This window comes from Triturus cristatus, chromosome 4_1, assembly GCF_964204655.1.
Source record: "Triturus cristatus chromosome 4_1, aTriCri1.1, whole genome shotgun sequence".
NCBI classification, from domain to species: Eukaryota; Metazoa; Chordata; class Amphibia; order Caudata; family Salamandridae; genus Triturus; species Triturus cristatus.
In genome coordinates, this window is record NC_140585.1 from 374,476,102 (window position 1) to 374,494,870 (window position 18,769).

Here is an 18,769-nt window from a genome sequence, read left to right on the forward strand (position 1 = left end):
GAAGGAGTTTCATTGTTCCCTATGTTACCATAGAAGATCTGCCAATAGATCTCAAAGAGACAGTGTCGAATGAAGTTTGGGTTTTCTCAGGAAAGGACATCGGACTCATTAAAAGAGTTGAGCCGATTCATATACAGATAAAGCCTGATGCGGAGTATCCCAGAACACCACCATACAACCTGACTCCAGAAACTATTGCTGGGATCACGCCTTTGATCGAGTCCATGATTGAGCAAAGGATTTTGAAAGAGATTCTGGGGAGCGCATGCAACTTTCCCACTTTGTCCCTAAATTTGAGGAAGGTGATGATATCACCAAATGGTTCACAGCCTTTGAGAGGGCTTGTGACATCAGAAAAGTAAAGAAACCTCTCTGGGGGCACTCCTGTGGGAACTGTTCTCTGGTAACTGCAGAGACAGGCTTCTGACCCTCTCTGGGCCAGAAGCAGGATCCTATAACCTCATGAAGAAAGCTCTGAATGAGGGATTTGGATTCACTACTGAGGAGTATAGAATTAGATTCAGGGGGGCTCACAAAACCCAGTCCTGGATTGATTTTGTAGACTTCTCAGTAAAGACACTGGATGGTTGGTTAGCTGGACATGGTGTGCAGGATTTTACTGGATTGTACAATTTATTCATGAAGGAACATATATTAAGTAACTGCACAAATGAAAAGTTGCATCAGCATTTAGTAGACCTAGGTCTAATTTCTCCCCAAGATTTGGGAAAGAAGGCAGACCACTTGCTCAAGACTAGGGTGACAAGGACAACCACTGGGGGTGACCAAAAGAAAGTGGTCACAAAACCTCCCCAGGGGAAAGGTGGTGAGAATCCCCAAGATAAAAAGTCTGAGTCTTCCAAAGGGCCCCAAAAAACTGTTCAGGTGGGTGGGACCCAAACTACTATGTGCCTCAACCCTATAGGGGTAAGAACTTTGATTCCTTAAAGGCCTGGTGTAATAACTGTAAGAGGTCAGGACACCTAACTGTAGATAAATCTTGCCCCCACAACAAAGCCCCTAAGGCACCCAGTACAGCTACTCCTGGGGCAGCAAGTATACAAATGGGATCAGAGGTGTACCCTGAGCAAATCTGGGAACACACTGAAGCAAGTCTAGTCTCCTTGGGAGAAGTAGAGTTTGCCACTGTAGCTGTGTGGGCACCCAACTTAAAGAAATACTTACAGTACCCCTGGGTGAAATGAACTAGGGTAGAAGCTCTGAGGGATACAGGTGCCAGTGTCACTATGGTGAAAGACACACTGGTTTCCCCTGAGCAATACTTGATTGGGAAGTCTTACCCAGTCACCAACGTTGACAGTGTCACCACTAGTCATCCCATGGCCATGGTGACATTAGGTTGGGGGGGGGGAGTTACTGGCTTGGAAATGATCTGGGAACCTCAGCCTGGGCTGAGGTTGAGCTAAAGGCCCATGCAGCCATGCTGGGCATCCCTGAATTGGTGTGTGTGCAAACCAGAGCACAGAGCAAGAGGAAGGGTGAAAAAGTAGGTCTGGAGCCTGAAATAATGGCCAACCAACCAAGAGGAAAGGTAAGAAGACTGGGGAACCAGCTTCTGCACAGCAAAACATTCAGGACCCCTCTCCACAGGGAGAGGATTTGGATACCCCTGAGGGAACTGAGTCCATGGAGCTTGACCCTTACCAGGTTGAACTCTTGGGCCCAGGGGGACCCTCTAGGGAAGAGCTGTGCCAGGGTCAGCGAGACTGTCCCACTCTTGAAAGCCTGAGGCAGCAAGCTGTTTCAGAAGCAAGGGGAGATGTCAGTGGTACCCACAGAGCTTATTGGGAAGAGGGATTACTGTATGCTGAGGCAAGAAACCCCACTCCTGGAGCCACCAGGAGGGTGGTAGTGCCACAGATGTACAGGGAGTTCCTCCTAACTTTGGCTCATGACATCCCCTTAGCTGGACATCTGGGGCAATCCAAAACTTTGGAAAGGCTAGTGAGTCACTTTTACTGGCCCCAGATGCACCAAAAGGTGAAGGAGTTTGTCAGCTCCTGTGTTACCTGTCAAGCCTGTGGCAAGACAGGTGGCCACCCAAAGGCCCCCCTCATCCCACTACCAGTGGTGGGGGTCCCCTTTGAAAGGGTAGGAGTGGATATTGTGGGTCCACTTGAACCTCCCACAGCCTCAGGGAACAAATGTATTCTAGTAGCAGTAGATCATGCTACTAGGTACCCTGAAGCAATTCCACTTAGGACTACTACAGCCCCTGCAGTAGCCAAGGCCCTCCTGGGTGTCTTCACCAGGGTAGGGTTTCCTAATGAGGTGGTTTCAGACAGAGGTTCCAACTTCATGTCTGCTTACCTAACACACATGTGGAAGGAGTGTGGAGTGCAGTCCAAGTTTACTACACCCTACCACCCACAAACCAATGGCCTTGTTGAGAGATTCAACAAGACATTGAAAGGTATGATCATGGGTCTCCCTGAAAAACTCAAAAGGAGATGGGATGTCCTTTTACCATGCCTGCTTTTCGCTTACAGGGAAGTACCACAGAAGGGAGTAGGTTTCTCACCCTTTGAACTTCTGTTTGGTCATCCTGTAAGGGGACCACTTTGTCTTGTAAAAGAGGACTGGGAGAGGCCTCTTCAAGAGCCCAAGCAAGACATAGTGGACTATGTGCTTGGCCTAAGGTCCAGAATGGCTGAGTACATGGAAAAAGCATTCAAGAACCTTGAGGCCAGCCAGGAGCTCCAGAAGCACTGGTATGACCAAAAGGCTGCACTGGTTGAATTTCAACCTGGGCAACAGGTGTGGGTTTTGGAGCCAGTGGTACCAAGGGCTCTCCAAGATAAATGGAGTGGCCCTTACCCTATCCTAGAAAGAAAGAGTGAGGTCACCTATTTAGTTGACCTGGGCACTAGGAGGACACCCAAAAGGGTCATCCATGTGAACCGCCTTAAGCTCTACAATGACAGGGCTGACATCACCATGCTGACTGTGACTGATGAGGAACAGGAAGCAGAGAGTAAACCTCTCCCTGACCTCCTCTCCTACAGCCCACAAGATGGGTCAGTAGATGGTGTGGTCTTCTCAGACACCCTCTCTGCCCAACAGCAGACTGACTTCAAGCAAGTCTTGCAACAGTATGCTAGCCTCTTTTCCCTGACCCCTGGTCTGACAAACTGGTGTACCCATGATGTGGACACTGGTGACAGTGCACCTGTCAAAAGCAAAATCTATCGACAGTCAGACCAAGTTAAGGAAAGCATCAAAGCTGAGGTCAGCAAGATGCTGGAGCTAGGGGTCATTGAACCCTCTGAGAGCCCCTGGGCTAGCCCAGTGGTTCTGGTCCCCAAACCTCATCAACAAGGTGAAAAGAGAGAGATGGGGTTCTGTGTGGACTATAGAGGGCTCAACTCTGTCACCAAGACAGATGCTCACCCTATCCCAAGGGCAGATGAGCTGATAGATAAATTAGGGGCTGCCCAATTCCTCAGTACCTTTGACTTAACTGCAGGGTACTGGCAGATTGGCATGGCCCCAGGAGCAAAAGAAAAGACAGCATTCTCCACCCCTGATGGGCATTATCAGTTTACTGTAATGCCCTTTGGGTTAAAGAATGCCCCTGCCACTTTCCAGAGGTTGGTAAACCATGTCCTGGCTGGGCTGGAGTCCTTTAGTGCAGCTTATCTTGATGATATTGCTGTCTTTAGCTCCACCTGGCAGGATCACCTGATCCACCTTGGAAAAGTTTTAGAGGCTCTGCAAAATGCAGGTCTCACTATCAAGGCATCCAAATGCCAGATAGGGCAGGGCACTGTGGTGTACTTGGGCCACCTTGTAGGTGGAGGCCAGGTACAACCCTTACAACCCAAGATCCAGGCCATCGTGGACTGGATAGCTCCAACAACCCAGACCCAAGTCAGGGCATTCCTTGGCTTGACTGGGTACTGCAGGAGGTTTATGAAGGGATATGGGTCCATTGTGACCCCCCTCACAGAACTCACCTCCAAGAATATGCCCAAGAAGGTTAACTGGACAGTTAGTTGCCAAAAGGCTTTTGACACCCTAAAAGAAGCAATGTGCTCAGCTCCAATTCTAAAAGCTCCAGATTATGCCAAGCAGTTCATAGTGCAGACTGATGCCTCTGAGCTAGGGATAGGAGCGGTCCTATCACAGACCAATGATGAAGGCCAAGACCAACCTGTTGCTCTTATAAGCAGGAGGCTACTCCCCAGAGAGCAGCGTTGGAGTGCCATTGAGAGGGAGGCCTTTGCTGTGGTTTGGTCCCTGAAGAAGTTGAGGCCATACTTGTTTGGTACTCACTTCCTGGTTCAAACTGACCACAGACCTCTCAGATGGCTAATGCAGATGAAAGGGGAAAATCCAAAATTACTAAGGTGGTCCATCTCCCTACAGGTAATGGACTTTGAAGTGGAACACAGACCAGGGATTGCCCATGCCAATGCAGATGGACTTCCCAGGTTCTTCCACTTAGACAATGAAGACTCCATAGGGCAAGGTTAGTCTCATCACCTTTCGTTTGGGGGGGGGAGGTTGTGTGAGAAAGTGCCATCTTTCTTACATGGTATGCCCCCACTTTTTGCTGAATGTACTTTGAGTGTGCACTGGACTCCTGCCAATCAGGTGCCCAGGTCCTATGTTCCTTCCCTAAACACACAAAATCCAAATTGGCAAACCCTGGCTACATGTCAGCCCCTGGTAAATGGTACCCTAGGTACCCAGGGCCTTGTGACCAGGAAAAGCCTCTAAGGGCTGCAGCACTCATTGTGCCACCCTTAGAGGCCCTGTACCCTTACACACACACACTGCCCTTGCAGGCTGGGTGTCTGTGTACAAGACAAAACAAAGAGTCGACATGACACACATCCCTGTGTGCCATGCCCATCACCTACACTGCCATGGCATATATCGGCCACCCCTCTAGCTGGGTGCCCTATGCCAATGGTGTGGGCACAGGAGCAGGAGCCTTGTGCCCCTAAAGTACCCAGGTCCATTCCTGAGCACTGTAAGTGCAGTGCTGCCATTTAAGAGTACATGGTGCTGAGAGCTCGTCAAACACGAGCTCCACAGCACCATAATGGCAACACTAAAGACTGAGAAGTCTGGTATCAAACTTCTCAGCACATTAAACCCACACTGATGCCAGTGTGGGATTTAATGTACCAAGCACCCCTGAGGGCTTCTTAGAGGTTCCCCCTTAAACGTAACCTACAATCCACGTCTGCTCTGAGGCTGCCTAGTCTGCCACCCAGCAGACATGTTGCTGGACCCCTGGGTAGGAGAGCCCCTGCTCTCCCGGGCCTGCAACAATGCACATCCTGGGCGAGGTGCTAAATCTCCTCCCCCAGGATGGGCAGGGGGAAGCTTCAAAGGCATGCCGCCTCTGTGAGCTTCCCCAGGCCACTGCAACCCCCCACTCTGGCGGGAAGCTAGTCCGGAAACCCCAAATAAGGACAGGGGATGTGCCAGCCTGCCAACCCCACCCATCAGGTGGGGGAGGCGAGGTGAAGCACATCTCCAGGCTCTCGCCATCTTGAAGATGGGAAGCCCTACCCTATCAGAACTAGGCTACTGCCCCCCTCCCACAGGAGAGAGGCAGGATAGGGGGTGTACCCACCACAAGACAGGGACCCATTGGTCCCTGCCCTTCACCTACCTGTAACGCCCCTAAATCTAGTATTTAGGGGCACCCTGAACCTTCCTTCCCCAGATTCCAAAATCCGAAGAAGAGCTAGAAGAAAGAAGACCTGCCCTGCAGCTGCTAAGAAGAGGAAGACACAAACTGCTTTGGCCCCAGCCCTACTGGCCTGTCGACCCTCGAACCTGCTCCTGCTCCAACCCGGCATCTCTTGTGGCCAGCAACCTCACAAACCCCGGAGGACCTGGCTACCTTTTGACTCTAAGCCCCTGGGACTCCCATGAGTAGAGGCTCTACTCAAAACCTTCTTCTAATCCCTGGCAGCAGCCTGGAACCGCGAACCCAGCACACTCTGCACCAGCCAAGCCTGGCCTGTGCCGGAGTGAACAAAGACCACGAGGACGACCCCACGGCGACTGTGACCCTGAGTCCGGAACCCAAGGACCTCCCTCGACACTCCTGAAGAAGCTTGCAGCCTCAGAACAAGGTGCCCCCCCAACCGCGATCAACAGAGGGTAAGATTTCCCGACACCAAAAGGCACCCCTGCACCCGGCGCCCCGCGGCCCCCTGTGCCCTACCTATCCTCCAACTACCCAACTTACCTCTCGAAGTGGTGGTGGCACCTGAAGAATCCTCGTCCCCGAGCTTGCAGTCTTTTTCTAAACCGGAGATTTCCCATTGAAATCAATTGAGCGCCCGAAGGCTCAAAAGCACCCTGCACCCAGCCGCCCGAGTGGCCCTGGCAGTGCAACCTCTACACCTATCTACTTCCCCACTTGCCCTGAGTATGTGACCAGGAGCCCAGCTCCCACAGCCGTGTGGCCTGCTAGTCAGCAGCCACCAACCAAGGCCCCCCTACCTCTCGTAGGATAACATTGGGCCTAACTCTCTCTGCACCCGGTCGCCCTTGTGCCGCTGGGAGTGAACTAACTGTACCTACCTGACCCTGGGAGACCCCTGAGTCTATGACCAGAACCTTAACTCTGCCAGTCGAGTACTTACCTTTAAACCGATAACTCAATTTTCTCCATAGGGTAACATTGACTGGCTTTTTCTGAAATTTCTTCTGTGTGGACTTTTCAAAACTTAAAATATTCACCAATAATCAGCCGAGTAACGAAAACGAAAATACTCACCTGCTCTTAGGTGAGCTCCCAGTACTGGATCTTGGTGCCCAGCACTGACTGAAAAATACTTACAACTGTACTTACCAGTATCCCAAATTTCTTCCGTAGGAAATCATTGACTGTTTTTCTGTGAAATTTCTTCTAAGTGTCAATTTCTTAAATATTCTTTAAAAATCGTATAATATCTGAAAACGTAATTACTTACCTGTTTTGGATAAAGGTCCCAGTACTGGATTACAAAAGTAACGAGAACATACTATACCTGCAACTTGAATTTTCTGCCATAGGAAATCATTGACTGTTTTCTATGAAATATTTTCTAAGTGTCAACTTTTAAAATAGCAAAATATTGTCTAAAAATCATCACAGTAATTAAGTCGACTTTTATCACTTGATTCCAAGTACTGACCCAGGACTGAATCTAGGATCCAGTCCCGGAATTCCAAAAGTAATCCTAAAAGTAATCTGTGGCAAATAACATGAAACTTCCATTGAACTCAATGCATTATTGTGTTTAAAATAGTGTTGCCTATTGCAACCACTTGTAACTGTTTACAAAAGTCAATTGCATATTGCAAAAGTATTTATATAAAGCATCTCAATCTGAGAAAGTATATTTTAATTCCAATCTAAAATAAAACAAGCATATATTTTTTATATATAAACCATTGGCCTAGAGTTCAGTTATTGAGTGTGTGAGACCATTTGCTGACTGAGTGTGTACAACAAATGCTTTACACTGTCCTCTGATACTGCCTTACTGCTCGACCAAGCTACCACTTTAGAGAGTAAGGTTATATCTAACTTTAGCCTCTGCCAAGCCTCTGGGGACTGTGGACTCTGTACACCCTGTACCTATTTGGGAACAGTATATACAGAGCCACTTTCTCACAGAAGCCCAACGGCAAGTATAGTATTGTACAGGATCTCCAAAAAATCAGCAATATTGTAGTCCCTTGTTGTTCCGTGGTGCCGCCTAATCCATCTGTGATTTTGTTTTCGATTCCATGTGAGGCCAAATGGTTCACCGTCATTGACCTCTTTCAGGCCTTTAACCTGGGAGATCGTGTCTTAACGTCATGTCTTGTCACACAAGGGTATATGGAAAGTCCTTCTATCTTTAATCAAATCTTGAAGAAAAATCTTGAAACCATAGTCATGCCTTGCAACTTAGTCCTGATATAGTGTATCAACGACCTATTAGTGGCATTGAATACTCAGGAAGAGTGCCATACTGATACCATTGCTTTGTTGAACCATCTGGCTGAGAATAGATATAAAGTGTCCTCAAACAAGCTACAGTACTGTCTGAAGGAAGTTTAATATTTAGGGCACAAGATTGCAAAAGGTGTCAGAATAGTGTCACGAGAGAGGATATCAGCAATTATGCAAATGAATATGTCAAGTACACAGAAAGAAGATAGGATGTTTCTGGGAATGGTGGGCTACTGTTGCTAGTGGATACCCAGCTTCTCCCGAATGGCCAAGCCTTTACAGAGGCTTACACACAAGGATGCATCCGATCTGGTACCTTGGGACAGTGACTGTTTGAGTGCGTTCCTGGAGCTGAGAGAGAGCCTTTGCTGCACTCCAGGTCTGGGAATGCCAGATTACAAGAAAGCATTTTTGCTCTTTTGCTGTGAAAGATTGGGCTGCGTTCTCTCAGTGTTAACCCAGTCTCACGGAGATTCCCATAAACCAGTTGCTTACTTTTCTGCTACTTTAGATCCAGTAGCTTCTGCGTTGCCCGGATGTCTCAAATCCGTTGCTACAATAGGTGTCAGCTTGGAGAGGTGTGAAAGCATTGTGATGGGTTATCCGCTCAATGTGTATGTTCCTCACTCAGTAGAGTTGTTGCACACTAAAACACACACGCTCACAGCATCTCACAAATAGCAGGCTTACTTGTTAAGAACAAGTTATCTTGGCTACTGAGAACACCCTAAAGCTCTATTCTACACTGTACCTTGCTCCCTTTACCAGAAAGAGATGGGGGTGAGCACGACGGAGAACATACAGAGTTATGCACCAAGCCCCCTCCTGATATTGTCGAAGAACCAGGCTGACCAAACCCTGTTCGTAGATGGTTCATGCTTAAAAGATCATGAAGGGAATCTGAGGACTGCCTATGCTGTCTGTACCATCACCGGGGTAGTGGAGGCCGGTTTACAAGGAGTATTCTCCACACAGGTAGCGAAGCTGATTGTGATAGACTGTGGCAAAGTTATTGTTGAGGGAGATCATTCCAAGATTCAGATTTCCACTTACTTTGGGATCAGACCGAGGATCTAATTTTCATAATAAGATAATGAAACTGTTGTGTACAGCTTTACAAGTGGAGCAGAGCTTACATTGCAGTTATCGGCCAGAGGTTTCTGGCATTGTGGAGCAGATTAATAGCATCTTGAAATACAGGCTAGCCAAGGTGTGTGCTTCAACCTCCCTAAAGTGGCCTGATGCCTTGCCGCTTGTCTTGCTAAGCCTTCGTAGCATTCTGGACATAAAGACTGGCCTTTTGCCACATGAGATCCTCATGGGGAGCACTATGTGGCTCCCTGCTGTGTCTGCTAACATTCTTGTAAATATTGCGGACGATCTAGTGCTCACTTTTGCAAAGGACTAGCTGATGTGGTTCATTCTGTGTCTCACCAGGTCAACGCCGCAGTTCCACCACCACACCAGGAGCAGTGTCACGACCTTGCCCCCAGGGACTGGGTGCTCGCCAAAAAGGACATGAGGAAGCATTGTCTTGAACCTCGCTGGCCTGGTCCATTCCAGGTGAATCTGGTAAGAACAACGACTATGAAGTGCGATGCCCTTCCAAAGTGGGTGCATGCCTCTCACACCCGCACGGTACGTGTCCCCTCAATGAAACAGCGTCTCTTCCAGAAGAAACACCAGCAGTGGTTGAGAGGCCACAGGAGAGGTTCAGCCAAGCTGTGAGGGAACACACTGGACCTGAAAGTGCACTAGAGCTAACCAAGGTGGGACCTGAAAGGTGAAGTGTGGCCAGTGGCTCGAAAATGGCATGCGAGTCAGGTCTGATCTCTGGCGAAGGAACTAGGTCTGTAGGTCAACAGGAGGCAGAAGAAGGCTGGCAGCAGGGGCTGCCAAGGAGAGGTCTGCAATTGCTCTCTGATACAGAGCTCACTTTTGTGAAAGAGATGTCCAAATCTGAGCAACATGGAAGGAAGGTAGAGGAATCTTGTTTGTGGAGGTCCAAGAGACTGTGGGTGCCTTGTCGGAGATACTCTTCTCCTGAGTGGACCTCCCTAGCTGTCAAATCCGACGATAATGAACCCTGAAACATCAGTACTGATAATCGACGTTTTGCTGAGGATTCCAGAGACTGATTTGCACATTCTTGTCTCATTTGCTGTTCCTTATCCACCAAGGTTGAGGGGTTTGTGAAACCTAAAATTGAATGACACTGTTTTTCCTCATTTGAATCTAGAACAGTCCTCAGAGGAGATTGCAGAATTAAGAGCTTGTTTGCTGCAGTTGCTCATACATGAGTTAGGGTCTGAACTTATAAGAGTTGCTGAATAAACTTTGTGAGTTTTGCCTATAAGCCTGAAGAAAGTATCTAGGCCCAAGTAGAAGAAGAACAAGTTAGGGAACTAGCAATTTAGAAGAACACAGAGTAGGGTTAGAGAAGTGCAGCACGCGCAATGTAATTTGTTTTATTCATTTATTTATGTACTTACCTCCGGTCGGCCGTATGTCGGAGTTTACTACCATCCACCCTGCTCCTCCCCCGCCCCACTGTCCTGCAGCACTCCCACTACGAGTCGCTACTGGAAGAACTGTATACATATGTGCATGAACTGAACACTATATAAGAGATTGTTTTGCATTTGCACAAGTGGAGAACCACAGAGAAGATTCTGTAGCTGCTATCTCCCCACTGAACTTGGTCTGACTCTAAAGTAGTATGAAAGCTAACCATTTCAGTCGTAGATGTAGATGCACCATGTGTACCTCCATAAAGCTTATAGTAGTTGGATTAATAGTGCTGGTTGTAGTATTGTGTCTTGGGCCTGCTGGTAGTATAAGTGAGACACCTGTGTTTAAAACTACGCCCTCGCCCAAGCCTAGAAAAGAAGTAATAATGTTCAAAGGGCAAAATTTACACATTGATCTTTCTGGGGGAGATTTTTCATTAAACACTTATGCTAGGTTACTTTATCAGTATGAGGACACAATGGAGGTCAGGGATTGTTATGTCTCCATGCAGTTACCCGCTTCAGCAGTTGAGGGCATCACTTACCACTACCTTTCTTTGACTTATGGTATTAACTGTAGTCTGCTTTTTAGTATATTTTCTAATAAGGATCCTTTTGAATATCACTTTTTGAATTTTTATTTAGTTCTCTCAGAAGTGCCATTGTTATACCAACTGAATAAACATACAGATGCTAAGACAGGTGAATTTGCTGGTAGATATTTCATTTCATCCCAGACAATAGATACTGCTTATGCACACCGACATATTTTACCTTGCGCACTCACAGGGATTGAAAAGAAATGTATTGATCAAGTAAAGGATAGGTTAAGTGCAGGGGTAGCCACTGCTGAAATTGTATTTCGCATCCAGGAGTGGACACAAGAGAAAAAAGATTACACAGCAGCAGGAGAGACAGAAGCTTTGCCCCTAGATTGACATCATTAGGGTAGATTGTATATTTACCACAAACATATTGACCATAGTTCTATATTTGTAGGGAAGAGTGTATGTGATCACACCTTCAAAGTCCGTGGATAATGGAAGTTGTATGTGGTTGGGAGAGACCCAGTGATTCCTGGAGTCTATTACATTTGTGGAAAGAATGCTTATTTCAAGTTACCCAGTAGATGGTATGGCACTTGGTATCTGGGAGTGGTACTTTCAAAAAATCAATCATGTGAATGATTTGGCCATCCGGATTGGGAAGAGAGTTCCAGACATAAGCATGGTTTGACTGTTGGAGAGATTGTAACAGGCATTTTTGGGGCAATTAGAGCAAGCGTTGGAGTGATACTGAATGATATTAAGTTAGAAAGCTTTTGACTGTAGTTGATAAATTATTGACTAACACAGTTGGATCATTGTTACTGGTCAATGTGGAAATGGTTGCTATTCGATCAATGGTATTGTAGAACCGTCTTGCGCTAGACGTTTTGCTTGCCAAAGAGAGCGGGGTCTACCGTATACTAAAGGCTGAGCAGTGCTGCACTTATATCCCTGATAAAAAGTGGGGATCTTTCAAAATACATAAAGAACATTACTGACCTCCACCAGAACCTAAATTGTTTGGCCACTAAAGGAGTTTCTGATTCCATTGGAAATAGATTTAGTGCTGTTGGCAGGTGGTTTGCAAATTTGAGAAGTGGCATAGTCTATTTTGAAACCGTTGTTCATAGTTGGCAAATGTGTGTTTACCTTGTACATTCTGGTGAAGGGGTATCGAAAGTATCAAGAGAGAAGAGAGAGTCAGAAAAGGGGTGATTTGAGTCTGGAGAATGCAAGAGAGGAATATTCTCATGACCTGAAGAAGTTGGAAAATTTCAAAAGGAAACGACATGCAGTCACAACGGTTTACATTGGTCCATCAAAATGTACATCTGATAAGATGTGGAGAATGTTGATGGCTTGATACGCCGTCAGAGGCGGGATTGGAGAAGCGTAATTTTACGCTCAATGCTTTGCTTACGTCTCTCTTTTAACAGTTTCCATAGGAGTGCGTTCTAATAATGAGCAGTCCGCACTCATATTTCTCCTCTGTGACTATTTTAGAACTAAAGAAGTTCATGTTCAAGTTGGCAAAGTATTTCTCTGTCCTACAGTATTTCATGTGTTTTAGAAGTGTAACTGATAACTTCAAAGTTCTTATTGACACCCAAGTATTATCTATTCTTTAAACGAGTTTCGTGAAATTGTCTAACATTATCATTGTAATAATATTTTTGTAGAAATTGATTATTCATGATGTCGAGAATAATAATATAAAACGCTTTATAAGTCACACAGAAGCCGTAGTTTACCCCATGTGATGTTCAGTTAGCCTAATGATACACCTGGAAATTGTTTAAGTCGTTTCCAAACAAGTGTTTAGCTTTATTTTTGCTTGCACTGTGAAATGTTGCATGTATCTGTGTTCCCACTGCAGGTGGAGAAGGCATTGTTAGTTTAAAGAAGGGTCTATTGTTCAATCAATAGCTAGGCCTGGGAAGAAATGTGATAACGAAAAAGAGATGGATTCTCATGGGTGACGGAGATGGCACCAAGAACATGTAGGAAGTTTACTGTGTAAAGCAGGAGGTAGAGAAAGGAGTCAATGAAGGCTGCTGTGACGATGGAAATGTATCCAAGTTATAGTAGGTGCCTGTATTGGATGGTTATTTTGTAATAATGAAGTTAGGGACAGCTGACACTTCTCTTGCAGACGCTTTGAAGTACAGACCTCTCTCAGTGATTGTGGCATTAGACTACATAACAATAGTTAGAGTTTCTCTCAGGAGGACTCAGACGGCTGACACCTTTTTTCTTTCCCTCAGGTCATGCTCAGTCTATGTTTCCCCTCTTACGTAGTTTAGAGATAGTTAGGGAACTAGGACTTTTTCTTCTTTGAAAGCTCGATGCAATCTAACTTAAATGTTTGTCTTTTAATAACCAAGGTAGCCAGAACTGAATTGGTAGTTTTTCGTTTTGTCATATAGGGTGAATCGGTTCCGGAGCTTTGGCTTCATCCTATTCTCTTTGTATTTTTATACTATCATGCTAAGATTGATATATTTGAATCTGTTTCAAAATGTACAATAAACAGACTAACCAGAATTTTGTTGTGGACCTGTGTTCCTGAAAAATTCCTATCTTGGAGTGAATTGTGTTGAAGCATTCCTTACCCCTCATGCTACTTAAAAACAACCAGTGGCAAATGTTAAGGATACGAATTTCAGTGCTAGTAGCAGCAAATCATTTTAAAACATTTTTGTAGTCTTTTCGTAAGCAGAGATCAGTACATTATTTCAATCTAAGCTTACTTATGGAACACTATACAGGGACTACAGAGTAACAAAGCCTTTGGCTTTTACTTTACTGTAACAGCACAATAACCTCAATATACAGTGTCCAATTTTTCTATATATTAGCACTGTCACCTGCGTGCTTACAAAGCACATTTTAGGGGTGACTTACGAATATATAAAAATAGGCCTTTCCTACATGGCAAATGAATTTTTCCCTGCCATGTGTCACTACAGAGCGATACCAAAGGGGATGATGGACGGAGAGTTAGAGCAAATCAAACACTCACCCCCAGTCAACTGATCTGGGTTTAATCCATCATCATTCTTTAGCTCACTCCACCACCCCAGTTCAGACATGGCCATATGCAAATCAGTCTGACCCTGTGCCTCATGGGAACAGTCCAGCCCTAACTGCCAAGCCATGTCTTCCCTGGATCGGAAACAAGCATCCTGGGACCGGTTTCGGGTTCATAACCCTCGTCAGCCAGGCTATCTTGAATCCAGTGGCAAAGTGAGCAAGGGACCCACGTCTGGGCATACCCTGCCAACTTAGGGCGAACAAAGCGATAACAAAGGGGATGATGGACAAAGCCTTAGAGCAAATCAAACACTCACCCCCAGTCAACTGATCTGGGTTTAATCCATCATCATTCTTTAGCTCACTCCACCACCCCAGTTCAGACATGGCCATATGCAAATCAGTCTGACCCTGTGCCTCATGGGAACAGTCCAGCCCAAACTGCCAAGCCATGTCTTCCCTGGACCAGAATCAAGCATCCTGGGACCGGTTTCGGGTTCATAACCCTCATCAGCCAGGCTATCTTGAATCCAGTGACAAAGTGAGCAAGGGACCCATGTCTGGGCATACCCTGCCAATTTAGGGCGAACAAAGTGATACCAAAGGGGATGATGGACGGAGCGTTAGAGCAAATCAAACACTCACCCCCAGTCAACTGATCTGGGTTTAATCCATCATCATTCTTTAGCTCACTCCACCACCCCAGTTCAGGCATGGCCATATGCAAATCAGTCTGACCCTGTGCCTCATGGGAACAGTCCAGCCCGAACTGCCAAGCCATGTCTTCTCTGGACCGGAAACAAGCATCCTGGGACCGGTTTCGGGTTCATAACCCTCGTCAGCCAGGCTATCTTGAATCCAGTGGCAAAGTGAGCAAGGGACCCACGTCTGGGCATACCCTGCCAACTTACGGCGAACAAAGCGATACCAAAGGGGATGAATGGGGTGGCAAAAGAATGATGGATTCAACCCAGATCTCTTGACTGGGGGTGAATGTTTTGATTTGTTCTGCATTCCGTCCATCAATTGTGTGTCTTTTGCTTTCTCGCCCTAAGTGCGCCAGTTATGCTCAGACGTGAGTCCTGGGCTCACTGTGCCACTGGAATCAAGCTATCCTGGTTGAAGAGGGGTGAAACCCCGAAACCGGTCCTAGGATGTTTGTTTCTGGTCCAGGGAGGACCTGGCTTGGCAGTTCGGGCTGTACTGTTCCCATGAAGCACAGGGTCAAGACTGATTTGCATATAGCCAGGTCTAAACTGGGGTGGCATGGTGAGCAAAAGAATGATGGATTCAACCCAGATCTCTTGACTGGGGGTGAATGTTTTGATTTGTTCTGCATTCCGTCCATCAATTGTGTGTCTTTTGTGTCACTACAGTGCATTTAAACAGCAGCCTAGCCGGAGCATAGTGGTGCTCCCGGCAGACGTCTGTTTTTGTGGTATATGTGGTTGTTCTAAATATACACTGCAGTCTACATGCGACATTTAACTTTCCACGCGATAGGCACACTTTAGTGAGAGCAAATCTGTCTATTTTCGTTTGATGGGACCCCTTGCGTTCTTTCTGCCTGTCATCTTGTTGGTGGGGCAGGAAGGTGTCTGTGAAAGGTGAAGGGGGACGGGGGTATTCACCGCCTCCTGTCCTTTGGTGTCACCAGGGCCCAATACGGCCTCTCAGGTGTCTCCTCGTGTGCCACCTCTCAGGTCGCATGGGACAGTTAGTCGTGGCCCAGTGGTTGTGGGACCCTTCCCAGCAATGTGTGTCTCCCACCGCACCAGGTAGCCTCTTTAGGGTTGTATTGACTTCCACCTTTAAAAGGTTTTCACTGCAACGCGGGGGGGATTCTCAGTCCACCAGGATACGAGGTGTTACCTTACTGTCTCTCATGTTGACTAGGGCGAAGCAGTGTCTTTCTCCTCTTCCTTCTACATTGCCCAAGGTAGATTGTGGTATCTGGAAGAGTAGGTCTGGAGGCCAAGACAAGGACTGCAGTGTACAGGGCGCTGTGGGAGCTCAAGGCTTCACAGCAGAGTTCATCTGGCCCTATGGAGTTCGATCCGCGTCTCCCCTGAGCCACACGGGGAGCCTTAAGGGGACGAGTCAAGTCTCAGGATCAAGGCCTCCCCGCAGTTCCAGGGATGCCGCTCGCTCACCTTGCACTAGGGCTTCATTGTGAGTCTGGCAGAATCTCGGCGTCCAGGAGGCCTTGGCGGGACCCCACGCTGAGCAGCCACAAATCAGGAACTCACGTTTTTCAGACAGCTGACTTTCCTCTATGTTGGCTGTGAAGGGTTTGGCTTCCTCCCAGCAGACGTGGTTGGCCTTGCAGTGTGCAGCTCACAGCTGAGAATAGGCAGGGCAATGTCAATGTCGGCATGGTCTGCAGGCCTGTTGTACCCCTGTGGGAGGAAATTGGGGTCGCGGCTCCACCCAAGACTCCAGACCGCTTCGTGAGTCTCGCCCCCAGGGTGTCGAAGCAATGGCCCAGCTGCCTGCACTTGTGCTGCAACACTAACATGGCACCGATCGAGGGAGTGAGCCGATGGCACTCAGATTAATGCGCGGATATCAGGGAATTACAGTAGTAGGTCTTGTAGCCGCTTCAGAAAGCGTACATCTTCCTCGACGGTTGGCAACACCCCCAATAGGCACACTTTAGGCACCAGCTAAAATGAACATATGAGGAAGCTAAATAGGCCAAACACGAAGTTCCAATGTACAGCACATGTGTCAGAGTGGAAGCACACACACACACTTTACTACTGTTTAGCATTCCTAAAGAGTGCAGAACCAAAGGCCTGCTAAAATAGGGTCCGAAAAAGGGAACAATTGAGGATAATGATGTAGAAAAGGCTGATTTGCTGAGCCAAGGAATCTTCTTTTCTACCAACTGCAACCTTCCAGTGGGTAGTGTAACCACAGCTTTAATTCTGTAGGTCCAAAGTATACTTCTACAATATTTCATAAAATGACCTAATGTTCAACAATACAAGCATTAACTATATACAAGTGTTCTTTCTTTCTCTTATTTAGATATGTGTCTTTTACACTACCTAACTGCATAGGCACAGAAGTCTGAATAATGCTATTCTTTTTCACATTAGGCCAAACTACTAATACCTTGGTCTTTCATGAACAAGATTCAGATAAACAATGATCCAAGGACATGATGTACTGAACGAGCTTATCACACTTAGTAGAAGGATTAACCACTTGTGTTAGGGCATCCTTTAATTGATATGACCAAAAAACTTGAACGTAGTTTGATGAAACTCACACTTTGCCACATTTGAAGTGAGACCTGCATCGGCAGGTATACGACACACTTGTGTGAGAGCTTTATCATGTTTCTTTCATGTCGTCCCAAAACTAGTACGTCATCACTGTAATTGAAAGCATTTGTAACTGGCTGTATTATGCAAAGAATGGCATTCTGAAAAAGTTTGGCAGCTGATGACACTCCGAAACTTAGCCGTTTTATATCTAAAGGCCAACATGAGTCAAAAAGGTAGTAATGTACCTGCAGTTCTTTTCCAGTGTGAGCTGGCGATATTCTTTGTTCAAATCAAGGCGGGAAAATACTTAGCTCCATTTAGCTGCGTAATCATGTCAGCAATGTGCAGACCTGGATGTCGTTCTCTTACCATTGCCTTGTTCACTAGGTGCATATCAACGCATATGCACATGGCTCATCTACTATCCTTTTTTAGCACAAGCACTATGGTGATACCCGTGGCGTCAGACCAGTGGATTGCTCAATGATGTTGTGCTTTAATAGTATCTCAAGTTCTTTCTCAACAGCCTATTGTAAATGAAATGCAATTCGACTATGTCCTTATTTATTTGAAGTTGCGCTTTCATAGTCTTAAGTCTTTATTAATTTATTTATAAAGTTTGGTATTGCGCGAACATGACCCTAGTGGGTATCAGAGCACTTTACATGAAGGAAGGTAGAGAAGAAATTGGACTAACAAAATAGTCACATATAATCATGACAGAACAACATTGAAAATAAACAGATTAATAAGCTTATTCTCTTAAAAATAGTCAGCGATGAGGAGGTCAAGCATCATGAAGAGTATCTAGTATGGTTACGTTCCATATGCATATGGATGTTGTCTTAGGGCAAAAAACTTGGTCATCAGAAATGATTTTGCTTCTTTTTTGAAGGAGGAGGTTGAATGGATTAGGCGAACATCCGGTGGTAGAGCATTCCATATCTTAGGTGTGACAACCGAGAAAGCTCTAAAACCTATTTTCCTTTTATGGAAACGTTGGGGTTTCAGGGGCAGGCAGCTCACACTTCGTGAATGTCTGCAACCCCCTGATTTTTCAAGCTTTTGGACCAGATATCTGGGGGTGTTGAAAGGTAGGGCTTTATGAGTCATGCAGGCAATCTTTAGTTGGATTCATGCTTCACATGGAAGCCAATTCAGAGATTTTAGAGCCAGGGAAATGTGATTATTTAGTTTTGTTCCGGAGACAAGTCTGGCTGCTCCGTTCAGAAAGGATCTTAGGGGGGCCAACTTGTATCGAGGTAGGCCGCATAGTGTGGCGCTACAATAATCCAGCCTGGGCAACACAAGAGCTTGAACCGCTTGCTTTAGGTCCTCAGGTAGGAGGTAGGGTTTAAGTTTTGTAGAATGCTCATCTGGTAATTTGCACCTGTAGTGATTATGCTAGTGTGATCCTGCATATTCAGA